The sequence below is a fragment of the Drosophila hydei genome, unplaced genomic scaffold (genome assembly GCF_003285905.1).
Source record: "Drosophila hydei strain 15085-1641.00,03,60 unplaced genomic scaffold, DhydRS2 tig00008147-arrow-arrow-pilon, whole genome shotgun sequence".
Taxonomy (NCBI): Eukaryota; Metazoa; Arthropoda; class Insecta; order Diptera; family Drosophilidae; genus Drosophila; species Drosophila hydei.
The window spans coordinates 573,375-588,204 of record NW_022045851.1 but is presented as its reverse complement, the minus strand read 5'-3'; the positions used below and the strand labels follow the sequence as shown (position 1 = coordinate 588,204).

Sequence of the window (14,830 nt, the reverse complement as noted above, 5' to 3'; positions counted from 1 at the left end):
TGGGCTGCCATTACAAGAAACTTATGTATATAAATCGTATATATAAAGCCAAATTCCACACACAAACATTTTAAACTTAAAGTAAATCTTGTAAGTCTGATATGTCTTGTTAAATGTATTTGTATGGAAACTTTGTTCTTAAAGCAATGAACACAAAAAAAAATACTTTTATTTTTGAAAACTTTCCTAAGCGATTGTCACAAATTCAAATAAAGCCAACGGGCTTTACTGAAAGAAGCTACATTCATCAAATGCCAGAAATATTTCGGTAGTACACTCAGCAAGTAGCTAACCTTCTCAACACAATTAGAGCAGACCACAAATACAATTATGAAAAATTAGTTTCTTAAAAAAACACAAATACAAAGTATACACTAGCCCCATTAGAGATATAGAATACTATGCAATATCGCTTCAGTGGTGCAAAAACAAAACTTCAACAATATCTGTGTGACGTGAAATGTCCCTATTCAGTGTTGAGCTCCTATGAAGACATTAAATCGAATTAGCTATCTGTAAGTTTTCAGAAGTTACTCAAATAAAATTTTGGGAAAGTGCAGTCAAATATATTAAAATCCGGTATTTCTTGCTATCTCTCATATGGCGAAGACGGCAGCTTAATCAATATTGTCAGCTTATTCCTTGACAGAAATACAACTGGCAGCAATACTCGAACGCATTTATTTGAACATGGCAAACGCATTACACAGCTATACAAAGTTTTGAGGTCATGGCCATAATCCAAGCAAGCAAAACCGAATTATAAATGAGGACCGGATGGCAGCCACTCGTAACTCTCAGGAATGTGAGTCGATTTCGCAAAATAGGAAATTCTGTTGACTGGGTCATTGAGATGAGCCTGGGTGCTGCATTCGATTGCTGTCATTGGCTTTGACTGCCCCGACAAGTGTCGCATGTTGTGCTATCTAATGTTAAGCTACTTTTCATGTACCAACCATAATATAAGCCACCCAAACCCTACCCCATCCTACCTTATCTACCCCACAAGCAATGCGAAATCAGGCGACTGCTGTGCAGCAGCAGCAGCTCAGCTCGGTTCTCCTGAGCTTTCAACGACCGTTAAGCAACGCAATTATTCATGTTTATGATGCGATGAAGTTGTGCATAAACCCAACCCCCATGCCCTCAGCTCAATATGTTACCTACTCTTTCCTTTGGCAGGTGCACTTGCCCCTCGACTTGCTCTATTCGATAATCAGGCACCACACAGATTGGCAGCGCTTGAAGTTTGGCATCTGTGACCACTGAGCCAACTGTTTGCATTCGGTTACCGTATTGGACGGGTTCAAATTATAATCAGTGCCCGAATACAAATAGCTTTGTGTCATTGAAGCTCCAGCACCGCTGATACTTGGGGTTGCTCTGATTAAAAACCAAAAATAAACTTAAAAACGTTGCAAATTATATTATAGAGTTTTAGCACACGGACTCGATTTAATTTAAGTGCTGCCAGATATTAATATGGAAGACCTGATTCTTGCTAGGAATTAAGGGTCCATATAACATATAACTCTGTATCTTAATATTAACTATAGGTCGATCAATCGATAGCTTACTTATTAACTGTCAACTTCCTGGTCTCTATGTATGGATAACTCTACAATGTTACACTGTTTAATACGGCCAATAACTGGCTAATTGGCGAAGGGCTCAATTGAAGCAAGCAAATCACTTCACCAAAAAATTATATTACATATCATGAATAATATTACAATTTCACTCATACATATTTAATCTAAATGTTAGCTTTGTTTGAATAAGTACAACTAAGTCCTGGAAACAACTACTAATTTATAAATATTTGTATATCGATAGTTTATGTAGCATAGTTTTTCAAGTAGTCTGTCGTAAAATAAAAATCGGACTGTAAAAACCATTAACTATACCCACATACCTTTTTTCTTATTTAGAAAAAGAGCATAAAAATACTTAAGAACAAATTGGCAGGTTTAATGGAAAAAGTTTTGGTGCGTGGCAAAGGCGGCTAATTCTATTGTCATTAGCCAAAGTATGGCTATCCAAATCTTGCAGCAGGCCATATATCCATACTATATAGCATCTGTATATGTATATAGCCAAAGTAAGGTAATGCACATAATTGAATTTTCATGCAACTAAAATGCCTACACAGAGCGCGCCAAATGCCTTTGTTACTAGATAAAAAAGAAAAATGAAATGAAAGAAAAGCGAGCGCGGCGCGGCAAAATTAAAGTAAAATTGAAAAAGTTTTATGAGCTTTTCCGGGGCGCCAAGCGTGAGCATGAGACGAGTCGCGAGCGGCATGTGGCAGGCAATGAAAGAAAAATATTACACAGCCGCAACCGACGCGTAAAGAAGACAAAAGCGACGCCCGACGATTTGCCGCTGTTCCAATCCTTGTGTTCTATGTTTTTTTTGTGGCTCTTGTTGTCTCTTTTGTTGGCGCCGCCGCCACTAAATTGCCTTCCTGTGCCAGGACCTGCCGCCTCAAAACTTTGTGCAGCAGGTTGCTTAGGTAACGCCATTTTATGTAGTTATCCTCGACGTCAGCGTCATCAGCCCTTGTAATTGCATAATAATTGCAGCGCCTGCGACGCGGACAGAACTACCACTACGGACTCTGAAACGGCAGTGGCTCCCGCTTAAACTAATTTTCCCATAGAATTACTTTGGATGAGTTGGTAATTAATGGCAGCAAGCAGCAGTACCAGCACTCCACCAATTCCCTTAATGAGTTATTCACGAATTGATGAGAAGACAAGTATTATAAGAATTTAAATATACCAGCTTACAAAATCAGTGAACAAATAGCTAAGCATAAAAAAACATAAAATAGAAATAGTATATTATAAAATAAAACAGGAAAGAGTATAGGTTTTTAATATGTATAAATTATATATTATATATTATATAAAACAATGAATTTGTTAATTAAAATTAAAATTACGTATCAAATATACATTACTCAGTTATTTCTTGAAGTCATTAATTATGTTTTCATTCTTTTTTACGTAGAATAAGCTTTCGTTAATATAGGATATATATTAAATTGCCTGAAAGCATAATTGCATTGGCTTAAGTAAAAAAATATTTAAATTGACCTTTTTTAATTACATAACTTCAATATAAAATTTATTGTTTATTTGGATTATTGATGATAAAAAGTTCCAATTTAATATTTATTACAAGACAAATCTAGTCGGAAGTTCTCCATGCAGAGATAACATACCTGGTTTCTATTCATACATACATAAAACATATTATAAAAATCATAAAGTGTAAGCTTAATCATTCTTGAAATAATAAATAATTAAATCATAATTAATACATTTTGTGAATTAAATAATTAACGAAAAATGTAGACTCTTCCCGCAAAGACTTGCGAGATATAATTAAGTAAATCAGGCCTTGAAGACGCGTCCATACGCTGACAGACGGATAAATCTGCCAGATTCTGATCATAGTTGTGTGTGCATGTGTAAGTGTATGTGTATTTATTGATGTATGCATGTATGTATAAACCAATATACCCTGAAGAAAAAGCATTCTCAGTGGGTTTGGCTAATATAAAAGTTAAAAATAAATATAAAATTATTTATTATACAAAAGATATTTAGTGACTTAGTTATTAGTTACATATATATTTTTAATATATATATAATATACAAAATATTTGTAATATATAAGTTATAGATCATATATGTTAATGCAACATGCTTTGCTTATAGTAGTTCCGTTCAAAGTTTGTTATTTATGCACTCTAGCTGATGGCAAAAGTTGCGCAAACTTAATTGCAAAAATTCTGCTTGTTCAAGAAATATTTGCATATTTTATTTGAAGGCGGGGGGTCTCTCTTGAAATATATTACTTTTTATATTTTGGTTGCAATTGCTGTGTTGGGCGTGTTGTTGCATGTTGGTTGTGTCATATGCAGCCAAATTATTTGCGCAGAATTGCAAAGCAATTTTTCTTGTAAATGTAAATTCTTTCAGCTTTGGAATTCGGTTCGCTCTGAATTGTGTTGCATTTGCAATTTAAAGTTTTCGCACGAGCAACACGCGGACGGTCTAAGAGGCGGGCGGCGGCTTGTCGGAAAAAGTCCCTTTGAGTTGGCGCAAAATTGGGCAAGTGCAGCGAGAGCTTTGTTTGCTTTTATCTGCTTACAGAAGCTGGCCACGCCCACAAGCCTCGAACTACAACTAAAATACATTTAGGGAAGGCATATATATATATATATATATACATATATTTATATATATAAATCTACATTTCTTTTGCCACTGGCACAACTGACCAAAAAGTGTCAAATCCTTTTGCATACATCCTTTTGGCCTACAGACACAGGCTAAGGTTGGCCATGTGCCCAGCTGTTGTCCTTACTAGCAAACTGAAGATCAACTAGAAACTATTGAGTCTCTGCCTAAGTGTCCTTGCCAGGACTGCTGCAACTGCTGTTGCTGCTGCTGCGGTTTATTTGCATCAAGTCCCTCCACGTGGCAACTCCTTAAGCTCATGCCGCTGCTCCACGTTTCTACGTGTCCCTCAAGTATTTTCCCAGCAAATACTGCACGAAATTGCTTTATTTGCCTGTACGCTGCAAGTTGGCTCAAGTGGCCGAAGCACAAAAAAAGATAAAAATAAAATAAAATAAAAGGACAAACTAAGCGTGCTAAATGTCATGCAAGCAGCTTTTTTCGTGTGTCCTTTCTGCCGTGCCGAGATTGACACTGCTTTAAATCCATATAAATCTCACATCTTGAAACATTTTCAGGAAAAGTTCACAAATTAATAAACAAGTTCCTACATGATAGCTGGATAGAGCAAATTGTGATGACGGAGAGGTAAACATTGTCAATTATAATGCTGAGAATGATGATTATTATAATGATTAAGGTAATAATTGCAATTTTAGTCCAAATGACAATGGCCAATGACAATGCTAATGCCAATGCCTGCTAAATTGCTAATGACAACAATTAAAATAATATACTTAAGTTGATGAAGATTACAATAATTCTAATTTAATTTATAACTGTTATAATACTGATATTAACATTCATACTCATGCTTTTAAATATAATAGTGAGATTCTTCTTCTTCGACTGCTCACAGCTTGAAACCAGGTGTTATCCCTCATCAACCTTCAAGGTGGTCTTGTTAAGCACTGCCATCCGTCTGCCCAATGAGAATTATAAAATTAATTTCAATCATAATGCTCAAAGAGAGCTGAAAAGTACCAATGACAATAATAATTATAATGATCACGTGACCATATCACACGGTCACATAGGGCTGCTAAATTAATTTGCACTTCCCTTCGCTCTAAGGTACCTTCATTTAGTGCATCCAAAGACTGGCTTAATATACAAAAATAAAGCTCAGTCTATAGATGCAATAAATATTGTATAACCATATAAAGGGATTCTCTATTCCGACACTCGAGAGTACACACATGACGTTCACTATTTATTTTGGCAGTTCAAAGCGGGGCTGGCTGCTGGGCATTTGTAGATTTAAGCGTTTGTTGGGTTTAATCAACTGCACGGACCAAAGCAAACACCAACCGACGCTTAAATCCGCAAAGGCAAAAAAATGCAAATTACAAATTGACGATGTGTTTCCAAATATTAAATATTTATATTGAAATTAGAATCCTCTTTTTTTATTCATTGGATCATTACACACGCTAACAAAACGTGATATAATTTAGCAAACAAGAATCCAAAAATACTGTGCACTTATTAGTGCACCTCATAATTATTTTTCATAAGAATAATAAGTAATTGTATTTATTTTGACATTAAAAATAAGGTTTTCTTAAACCTTATTATTCTTAAAATAATTTTTCAGTTATTCCCCTTGACAAATTTAAGATGTCTTTTATATTTTATTTTTTAAAATATACTCAAAATATACGAGTCCCTGATTTTACTCAGCATCTTCCGCATACTTTCTCTGCATCCTCTCTTACTCTAACTTAAATCTTCCGCTCTTCATTTAATCTGAAACCGAATTTTGTTGTGCCGTGTTAATTTACGCAGATTTTTTTCTAATCGTTTTTAGAAAACATTTTGATGTGCATGCCATGTGATTATTAAGGTATATATTGTTTTTTTGTTTTATCGGTTTTTTTGTCAGTGCGTTTACAGTCGAATACACAAATTGAATTGCATTCGAAGTGGGTTGGGCGCGTGTATTTCAATGTTTATCTTTGCCTTTTAATTATAGTTTGTTGTGTTTGCTTAATGTTAATATGAAACAATCAATTATAATACCTGAAGTTGTTGTTATTGTTATATATTTTTTATTTTGGCAAACAATGCAATTATTTATTGCGCATAATGCAATTTAAGCTGACGCGGCGTATACGTAATATTTACTTTCTATTGAAAATGCGGTTTAAATCGCGTTGAAAACATGTTTATCGCTTTTATACGTATGTACATATATAAAACAAATAAATAAGACACATGCCACCAGATATTTCAAATAGTTGTGGAGATATAAAAAATAAATAAAATACCACTTAACACAATTCAAGGTTTATACATATATATATATATATAAATATATACATATAGAAATATTATATATAAATAAATATGCCATATTAAGTTTCATGAAATCCATAATTTATGCAACAAGAATTTGCTGTAAAACAATTGAATGGTATTAACTCAAATTTAAAAAAAAATGTTTCAGAGATGTTAAATATTTCGAGGCTTAGCTTAGTGCATTTAGCCATAGTAAAAAACCATCAAATGAATCATTAAAATAGCAATTAATTTTTATTGAAGAGTGTTAAAGCGATATTAGTATATCCCTCTGCCACCCTGTCACTTATTTTTATGGCATTCGATTAAAACAGTATCTGGTGACAGTTGTGCATTGAAATTTGCAAGCGATATGCATTTAACTGTCTGCAACAGGCGAAGTTAAAGCACTTTTACAATATTAATACGAACGACAGTTGACGCAGGTCAATTTGCCTTTTTGTTTTGCATAAATTTTAATGCATCGCACGCAAAATATTTATATGCACATATTTACACAACGGCCCATTGCACATTCGACCAGCCAACCAGCCAGGACATAAGCTGGGAGCAGGCAGTCCCGAGCTTTATTGGCTACGCTTGCCTGGACGGAGGGACACGGCTCAACTCCAAAAAGTGCACAGCGCGAACTCTATTCATTAAATTATGCCGCCATTTTTGTTGCCGAGCCACTCAAAGCGACTCGTATATGTGCTATTTTTAGACCTATGAGCCTCTCTATGTGATTCTCACATGATTACACTTACAATAGAAGTTGCAAAATCACTTCAAGGCACAGGAAAACCTAGCTTAGTAATGCTATCTTATGAATGTTTTTATATTTATATTTAAATATATACAAGTTTATTTAATATTTGGAATTTTTAGTTGCCTTTTTTTACACACATAATTCACACATCGCACTGAACAGAGAATTAACACACAAATCTGTTCAGTGTAACGTACGAATAATGTAATATAAACACTATTACATATTGATTTTTTTATCAATCACTTTTCAATTTATATGCTAATTGTGAATTCGTTCCATTGATACTGTGAATGGCAATTTTCTAGATGCTTTACTACCACTCAAAGTCTCAATGAGACGATATACGGCAAGCAATTGAACTAGATTTCACAACACACTCGATGATGTTCCACTCGATGTTTTTGCAAAATCGTCGTGTAATTCGAAAAGGAAACATTGGAATAGCAGAAGACTTTACAAAAGCACAAGGTTAACACGAAAAATTTGGAAAAATTTAAGAAAATATTTATTCAAAAATTTTCTGAAACGTTGCTTTTGGTCTTTAATCTTAACTGTGTACCACCATCAACTTGCTTCAAAGCAAACTAAGAAAATTGATGTGGTTCACCGCTAAGGCTGGCCAACACTAAATACTTAAAACGTTGCACAACACTGAGTAGTGCTTGAGCTTGTAACTCAATGCCTCAGCACAATCAATAGACAATATGATTTTATAAATACAAAATTGCCAAATGTTTATGCGTATGCAAAAAGCCACTGAGCCGAATGCCGATACCCTACGATTGCTGCAAACACTAAAAAAACACAAAAAGCATGCATTATTTAGATGCGTGTTTGCTCTACATATTTAAAGGTAATGCCATTAAATGGTTATACTCACACAACTCTCATCTATGCGGCGCAGCAGCCAACCAGGACACAGGGCAAAAGTCCATTTGCGCTCATATTTGTGCGCAAATGCGATGCACACAATTTGCTCGGCTTAAATTATTTATGGACATTTGTGAATAGCTACAAATGCAAACGAGTGCATTCATATTAAGTACAGGCTGTAAATAGCAAAAATAAATTAAAATTAACTATTCTACAAAGCAATTCTCATACAAATTGGTCCACTTAACAGATCCTTGACTTAATGAGAAAGCGAAACTAAGCAGCATAAATAAGTGCTTGCATATTCGAATTTCTTTCTTTAGACACGCAAGCGATAAGCTAATGCCAAAACTGCTTACCACTAAATAAACAAAAGCAGAGTAAAAATAATAAAACAAATTGCATATTTTGGGCTCGTTTGTGTCCTATGTTATCCTGCGTCCGGCCAAATAAGCAACAAAGCGCCATTTGCATAATGAGCGTATTATAATTTCAATTAAAATTCTTTCCCTCCACTGTTTTGCCCTCTGTTGGTCACTTTTAAGAGCCATGCATGACTAACGGCGCACGACATCAACAACAAACAGAACGCCCACATTTTAACAACAAAATTCCTACATGCTACTTTAATTACATAAATATATAGAACTGTAAACAGGGAAAAAGAAAAAACTCCTGTATTTGGAACCAAAATTTGTAGTTAATGAGGTTGCTTTCGGCCATGTGATATACTAAAATGCAAAGCCTGCTGGCACGCTGCAAATTATGGCTTATTACATATACGCATTGTTCAATTGCGGTTTCAAAACGCATAATTTACAAATATTTGCGAGCAAATAAAACTAATACAAATTTGAAACAGTTGGATAAAACAAATAACTCGGCGATATTAGTAGATACCGTAAGCGCTGATAAGAGCTGAGCACAACACATGCACATGATATACAAGCACGCGTTCTGCTTGCTGCGTAGCTTAAGCGGCAACTGTGCCTGGGCTTTACTATGGAAAATGAATTGTTGAATAACTTTTCAGCTAGATGGACTCTCAAACTTACAAATCATGATGACATTTCCTGGAATATTTGAGTTTTTGTAGAGAATGAAGGAGAAGTATTTAAGATCCAGAATTCAAAATTTACAGAATTTTTATATTTTGTGTCAAAGCACAAGTCCCACAAGTCATAGTAAATTGAATGTTTCCAGCTATTGTATTCAAACTACGCTTAAAAAAGGATGTTAGAATATCGATTTTTATCGATAAAAAGTGGGATTTGTTATCAAAGAACATGATACGCTCGCATTGTGAATGGCATACAGGAATATATAATGAAAATGTTTCCAGCTTTCGTGGCGTACGAAATTACTGTGTGCTCGATCAAGAATCTGTCTTTTATGGGTTCTGCCAAGCCTTCTCGTACATTTTCATAAAACCATTGGTTTGGAAAAGGATAATAAAGGCAATGAAATACCAATATGAAAGTTTCAAAAGAAAACTAGCTTATGAAACAAATCACAGATTATAATGTAGATTATGGATCTATTAAAAGTACTGATAAACTCAGTTAAATATATATTTATATACATATTAAACGTTTTATATATATTGCATACATTTTGTTGATTGTCAATTGAGTCATGAATTGTTCTGACTGATCTCATCCAACAAGCAAATGGATCAAAGATGAGACGGCAGCAAGAACAATTCGCAACCCAATCGCGTTTGCTTGTTTGTCCATGGACTCAATTATTCTGACTGATCTCATCTTAGGCAAAATTAAGAAGAGCTAGCAGCCAGAACAATTTCAACCAAGAACTAATACGATTGGTTTTACATACATTGAAGGAAACGCAACGAATTCACTTTAAAATCGATAATTATCGATCGCATTGCATATTATTCTGGCTGATGTCATCTGCCTGAATGCATAGAGGACCATTAGCAAGAATACTATGTACCGCAATCATTTCTCGCACAATTGCAATTTATTTCAAAAGAAATAATCTCTACGTATACTACAGTTAATTAAGGTTTTACTTTTACTATTTTTAATTACTTTAAAACTTAATTTTAAGCTATAGCTCGAGAGCCTTAAGTCTACTAAATACCACCAAGTGAAATGGTTTTTTTTTTCGATTAATTAAAATAAAATGAATTGAAAGTCTTGTTTATCTGGAAATGGAAATGAAACTGGTGTCACGCTCCGGTATATTTACATAATCCAATACGCTGGAAATGGGGAATATGTCCAGTGCCCCCTGGCTGAAACGAGAAGCGGGATAAAGAAAAAGGGAAATGGTCGCCATATATTCCAGCTGCCAGTGTCAATGCAACCGAATGTAATAAATTCTTGCAACAGAGCCACAGCCAACAACAGTCGCAGCGTCACTCTCCCCCCTCCACACTGCTGCGCGTTGCATGCGGCCGCGGCCAAACTGAGGAGCAAATTTAATGCCAATAAATTTAAATTAGCAGAACGTCGTCTAGCATCGGGCTGCAGGACAACATGTCTGGGCGGGCACGCAGTATTTATGATGGCACCACCCAGAGCAGTCAAGGCAGAGCGAATCACAGAGAGACAAAGAGAGAGAGAGAGAGATACGAAGCGACTGAGAGAGAGAAACTTACTAACAATCACATAAACAGCTAGTAACAGGACACTACGCGAGCAAGTGTCTAACACCAAAGCCCATTATGCTGTTGTTGCTAATTAGTGTTGTGTTGCCCGTGTGGTTAGGCTCCAAGATGCAGCTAATTGAAGCAGAAAAATGCGACCACAGAGCATTATGGAAATTAACTGGTTCAAGATATGTATCCCCCGTAGCAGACAGAGTCCTTACGAAGTGCAATATAACCCATGTAAAGTGTCAGTAAATGGATGGCAGCAATGTGTTGATGTGGAGTGGATGCCTGAGAAGGTGAAAATAAACTAGATTAAATCAAATATAACAATAGAATAGAATAGAACAATTCATTATTGGGTAAAATGATATCAAACGGAACGAATCTGAAATAAAACAGTGTTGAGTTGTGGACTGCGAAATAAAATTAGGCAATTTGAAATGGAAACGGAAACTATGAAATGAGATATTCACTCGCCAATTAAACAGTGATATATTATAAAATGCTTAAAATATAAAATGAATTATAAATAACTCAAGATTATTTTACAGCTGTAACAACAGTAGACATCAACAGGTTAAAATATGAAATATTGAATATGAAAATCATTCACGGCCTACAATGCTTTGGAAGATGTGTGTTTTTCACGATACCCACGCACAAAAATATAATTCTTTGTAAATTTAGATAGGAGTAATAATTTTGTCGTTATATAATTGGAGCCTAGACTTACGTAACTGTTTGGGGTAAAAACTGTAGAAATTACAGGGCATTTTCGATATTCCAAGGCGGGTAATATTTTTTTTTTGTTGCATCAACAACAGTAACCCAATTATTGAATGCTTTAGTTTCTAGCTCTGAAACTTAAGAAAATATAGATTTCTCTTTTTAGTCTTTTAGGTAAAGTTCGTACCGCCCGGAAACTGTTTCGATGTACTTTTATAACAGGCATGCTTCTGCGTAACTCTACTCTACATCAGTAAAAATTGAGATCATTGGAAACTTGAACTAATTGTGAGGAATTCCCTTTTCTAACGTATCGAACGTACGACTCAAAAATCCATTATATTGGCATCCAATGGAAAGCGACTTGATGGACTAGAAATTAAATGAGTTTTTACTGATTAGCTTCGTGCTGCGGCATCTATCAGCGGGCCAGGCCAGAGTCCTCCAGAAGTCAGCCAGGAATTAAAATGATGATGCTCAGCCAGTTAAATTCGACGCATTTCTCAGTTGCGTAGTAGTGAAAAAGAAAAAACTGCGACGAACCACAATAAAACTGCAACACTGTGAAAAGTGAGACGTGTCTGCAACATACCATTTTAAATAACTCGGGACGTCTTCAAATATATGGACTATAATATAGACGGGGACGAGTGAAAAGAACTTGCCATGTAAATGAAGAGTCTCAGAGCGAGCTAAAGACCGCCAGGGACTCATCAATATAAGTAACTTGAGAATACACATCTAATGACAGCATAAAATGTAAAATGAACTCAGTTCAAATGCACAAGACCGCCGAGGCATGGGCGACGTGGGCGTGGCAGTCGGAGGAGACAGTTTATCATTGTGCTGAACAAGCCTAGAGCAGAGGATGTCGAATCAGCGAGAACGACGAATGACCGTTCGCACAAGCAGGAACCTCCTAGACCACTGCCCCTTTTCTGTGGTTGGGCGTGTTGCTTGTCTGCTTCATTTATAACCACCAACGAGACGGCAAGGGACCACGAGGACGACGCTCAAATGCAAGACCGCAAAACTGTTTGGGTTTTTCTTCTTCCTTGCATTTGCGCTTCGCTCTGACCTGCCAACCAGCCCAACACCAAAAACAACAACAGTACGAGCAAGAGCCCGGACAGCTGTCATCATGAACAACTAGCGGCAAGTCCTGCTACAGAGCGAGGAGAGAAAATTTGCTGCCAAGTGAAGCCAACCAAAATAGCAGTTCACAGAAGTCCACAGAAAGTAAAAGTTTGTCAGTCAATTTTGTGTTTGACATTTTGGCACGCCCACCAAAGACGACACCGCACCTTCACCCCAGCCCCAGAAATGTGGACTCTAAATGTGGGAATAAGTGATGCATTAATGACTAATTCAATTACACTCGAAACCAAGCAACAAAAACTATTCAAAACTTTTTTATCAAATTAATTTAACAATTGCTGTTAAGAAAACGGTAGAATCTAAAAGCGGTTGACATGCATATCGGGGACAGCGATGACAATGGAAATAGGTGAGAGCTAGGTGAGGTGTAGCAAAAAAAAAAACAGTAAGAATATGATAATAGTTTCGCATTTGCCAAGCCTCATTTTGTATAAAATATTTATAAATGAGATCCTTCTCTAAAATTGGCATTTAACTCAAAACTAAATTCCCAAGTTACTCTTGACTTGCCAAATAGTTGAAAGTCCTGTCGAATCGGAAGAAATTATGTCTTGCAAAGTGTTGAAGCCAGAGCTCCAGAATTTAACAGTTAGTTACTGCAATCTCCCGCTAAGATAGAGATATATAAAAAATGACACAAAGTTCTAAGTTGATTCACAGTGTTCCCGATTTGAAGTTGGCATCTTTAGCACTTTTTTGAAAATCAAAAGTTAAGGTATGGGTGTATTTTATGACGCGTTAGTTTATAAGGGAATCGTTGTTAGTTAATCGACTAACGCATCGTTTCTAAGAGCTTAATTAGGAAATTGTGCGATAATTTGGCTTTTGATATCATGAAAAGATTTCATGATTTTTTCCCAACTATTCTCAATAGATATAATACAACTTCATTTTTATCTATATTATGACTAATGAAAATATCAATTTGAGCCATAAATTTCCATGTAAATATTTATAACAGATAAATGTCAAGTACAAGTTTATGATTAAGTAAAATTCAAATGTAAAGATTAAAGATGAAAAATAAAATTAAAAATTTGAATACTTATTTTGTGGATCCGATTGAATAGCAGATGAATTTCTCCAAGTCTAAGTTCTCTAGCGAATTGTTCTGCAAGCTTGGCGCAATTCATCCTTGGCAATTGCACAAGCAGCAAAGCAAGTCGTTTCCTTGGCTTCATATCCAATCCTTATCTTTACAATTGTCAGCTTTGTTGTGCCGAAGAATATCTGAAAATAGTTTGAAAGCCAATTAATTAAGTGCCACAGAGTATAAATCAAATTGCAAGCCACATGAACGGCAGCCACTAGCCGAGCGAAATGCAGTACAAAAACTAGACGTCAGTCCGAGGACGCTCGGCAACAAAGCGTGAAATTTCAATTTGCCATATTAATATACCCGATGCAGGCAGGCGGCAACTGAAAAACAGACAATAGTCAAACGGCAGACGAGTGAGTCCTGTGCTGTGGTATCTCCCAGAAGCAGAACGGGACAGCATTTGGTCTACATTTCACAACAGCCACAAGGAGCTCGCATTCAGTCGCTGCTGCAGCTGCAATTCGTTACGCCCACAATTGCTGGCGAGGGGGTGTGGCAGCAACACTTCCGTTTCCGCTAGCTTGCGCTGATTGTTTTATATCCTGTCAGAGGACACGCTGCAGTTGCCGAAAATTCGCCAAACTTGTTTTGCGCTTTCTTGTCCAACTCTCACTATTTGACTTGTCTAAGGATACGGCAAAACGACAGCCACTTGCAGCTGTCCCTGCTGCCGCATTGTTGCGGCATTTTAATGCGCTGCACTAGAGCTGCTTGCTCCCTCCGTCTTTCTCTTTCTGTCCGCGGTGTGCATATTTAATCAAAGTGAATTGCAAACGCCACAGACGACAGTTAAATCCCCTCCTCGGCCCTTAGGCAGCGTTGAGTGTTACATGGCATGTGCTGCATAACGCCAAGTCCGGTTTCAGTGCTGCATAAGGCGGCGTTGTAGCGTGTAATTTGCCTTGCGAGATCAAAAGGCGTTTCAGTTAATAATAAGACGAGTCCATTATTTGCCAATTGACGGGGCACCACGAAGGCTAACGCCCACGCCAACCTAATTTATGTAATTTTTTTTATTCCTTCGCCCACTGTAAATTTTATTAAAAATG

At 36.3% G+C, this 14,830-nt stretch overlaps 1 long non-coding RNA gene across 1 annotated transcript in view; it reads right to left on the bottom strand.

Moving 5' to 3' along the window:
• LOC111602730 overlaps positions 1–14,830 on the bottom strand; it is a 27,859-nt gene extending 13,029 nt beyond the window's left edge. Inside the window, exons 1-2 of the long non-coding RNA XR_002751631.2 lie at positions 14,082–14,830; positions 13,728–13,912 (exon numbers count right to left, since the gene is read on the bottom strand). This is a non-coding gene — a long non-coding RNA (uncharacterized LOC111602730). The remainder of the gene's footprint in view (positions 1–13,727; positions 13,913–14,081) is intronic.